The sequence below is a fragment of the Gymnodraco acuticeps genome, unplaced genomic scaffold, assembly GCF_902827175.1.
Source record: "Gymnodraco acuticeps unplaced genomic scaffold, fGymAcu1.1, whole genome shotgun sequence".
In the NCBI taxonomy this organism is placed as follows: domain Eukaryota; kingdom Metazoa; phylum Chordata; class Actinopteri; order Perciformes; family Bathydraconidae; genus Gymnodraco; species Gymnodraco acuticeps.
The window spans coordinates 58709-61320 of record NW_022991282.1 but is presented as its reverse complement, the minus strand read 5'-3'; the positions used below and the strand labels follow the sequence as shown (position 1 = coordinate 61320).

Below are 2612 nucleotides of genomic sequence, written 5' to 3'. Positions count from 1 at the left end.
GCAACTCAACAGTCAACTTTATATTTCTTATTGTCTAAAGCATTTATTATTTTCATTTTCCCCCTCTCATATTCAGTGTGGACGGATTGAGACAGCGTGGTGTCCAGAGAGCTGCAGAGACTTCAGGGAGAAACCTCCATGTGATGGACGTCCTGTCTGTTGGTTTGGAGAGGACTGAGGGTCCTCAGCGAGGAGGACCAGGCCTGATGGAGGAGCCCATGCTGTCACTTTATTTGACTAAATGTGTTTACTTATACATTTAATAGGTTTACACCTTCTGTCCATATGCTTTTTATTTAAAACATTTGATTAACTTTTGGTTCACATTTCAATAAATTGTATTTGTATTTGCACTCCTTTTGTCCATTATTCTTACTGAAAATGTTAGATTACACATTCACATCTGACTGAAGATTGGCCCCATTTATTTGTGACGTTGCAAAACAAGGTACATGTTGTGAAGCTCATAAAGTGAGGCAAATAGAAATAATCAGCTGATGGAGTGTAGATGTGGAAATAGCTGCATTCGATCAGCTGACTGTGTTTTTACAATAAAAGTAGTTTCTTAGTGAATGTCCTGTACTAGTCTTAACATCTCATAACATTAGCTTTTAATGTTCCTCTTGGATGTTCTTCTTGACCCTCAGAGAAGGAGAAAATGTCGTGTCTTTCAGGCATGTCCTTTCCTAACAAAAATGACAGGAAACATAAAACATATTATTGCAGAACAAGTGTGTTATTTATGAAAGCGGTGTGTTTGTGTGTTTAGGGGCTGTAGATATCATTATTTTGTAATTGTAATGTTTTTTTTTTATTTCAACAGTGAGCTACAAAGACAATCAGATTATGAATGAACAGTATGAAGTTCATCAACATTGAAATATATGTTATTATCAAAATAATAGTTAACTGTTACAAAACGTAGTGCAACTGTAGAAGCTTGCTCTGTTGTCTCACTGAAAGAATCACTTTTACCACGTTTTTTCAGACAATATTGAGAGATAAATAGTAGCAGTTCAAAAACCTTTATTTATCCAGGTAAAATCCCATTGAGATCAATGATCTCTTTTTCAAGGGAGACCTGCAGCAGTAGGTTCCACAAGAAGACATAAAAACATAAACAACAGAACAACAAAAGGACATCATACAGCAAAATGTACAGGGATTACAATTGACATATCTAACCACATGTACAGGTACCAACAGCATCTGATTTTGTAGCATCCAACCGAGCTTTAAAAATGTAGTGGTACTAGCTTGGTAATTTTCAATTCTTTTTGCAGACTGTTCTCACTATGTGTTAAATATCTTTGCCTTCAATACATTAAATTAGAAAGCTGACAAAGTCATATTGCTAAATATCTAAATGTAACTTTTTGCATGGAAAAAACCCTCAACTTAACTGATGTGTAGGTGATCTAGTATTTAGCATTGTTTAATGGAATGTATATCAGTGTATTAAAGTCAATACTTCATTTATTTAAACCAATATCTTTCTTGATTCTTTGTACAGTATGAAAAAAAGAGTCTTTTTACCTGTGCTGAAGTTCACTGCTGTGAGGAGTCCAGTTTTGTCTCTCACTCTCTGGTCCAGCCTGTCTGCATCACCTGGACACCTTAAACCAGGGACGGGGAACCTCCGGCCCCCGGGCCGTATACGGCCCGCGAGACAATTTGGTACGGCCCTTGAGGTAATTTATAAACACACGCAAAAAAGAAAAAAAATGTAAGAAATCTAGACCGCAAAAGAATTAAACAAGCGAGTGCCTGTTTTTCCTGGCCAAGGTCAGGGTCCTTGAACACAACACGAGCCTAACGTGTCATCACGTGGTATATGTCTCGTCTGACAGGGAGAGCACCAGAACGCCGCTCCAGCACTTCAGAAATGGCAGTACCCATAAGGAGCCGTACACATGCCACAGTTTTTGCGTGGCTGTGTCTTTAGTTGAAAGCCCAGTGGCGATCTGTTCATCTGTCATACTGATCATACAGTCAATAACTTTGTTGTTATTAGCATCTGGTTAGCTAGCTATGCTAACAAATATAAGAAGCTTTTTCTCCAACCAGTGAGGTAAAGGCACATCTTTATATGATCATTATAGTTATAAAAAAATAAGAGAATAAAGTAAACTACTATATAACATGCTATATGACAGTAAAATAAAATAAATAAATAATACAGTTTAAAAGGGGAGTGATTTGTAAAATATCCATAAAGAAAAAGAAATCTGCTTGCAGTTCCGTTTCATCTGGGTGTTGAGAGATGTATCCATAGATCTCTTAATGTTGCTCTCAAAGTGCACCAGATTGATGCTTTTAACTTCAACATTAAAAAAAAACAACCTTCCGGACCCCCCTAGAGGAGGTTAGGTCCCCCACCACTTAAATCATTTCCACATGGATATGAAACTAAATACATTTGCACACATCTTGTGTCCATATCTTTCTGTTTTGGTGGTCATGCCACAACCGTGCATGCATGCGCGAGTCATGGTAAGATATCTGGATTAAGAGGTTGCTTTTTCTTTGCACTGCATGAAAGAAAGGCGAAATGAATGGGCTGTGATTTTAGTATTTTAAGCAGAGGTCAATAATTTGTACGGCCCTCGGAG

At 37.5% G+C, this 2612-nt stretch overlaps 1 long non-coding RNA gene across 1 annotated transcript; it reads right to left on the bottom strand.

The window, feature by feature from the left end:
• Positions 1-545: 545 nt before the first annotated feature.
• LOC117562083 lies at positions 546-1614 on the bottom strand. The gene is made up of 2 exons (XR_004571485.1): positions 1537-1614; positions 546-686 (listed from the first exon to the last, which is right to left on the bottom strand). It is a non-coding gene; the product is annotated as an uncharacterized LOC117562083 (long non-coding RNA).
• Between the last annotated feature and the right edge of the window lie 998 nt (positions 1615-2612).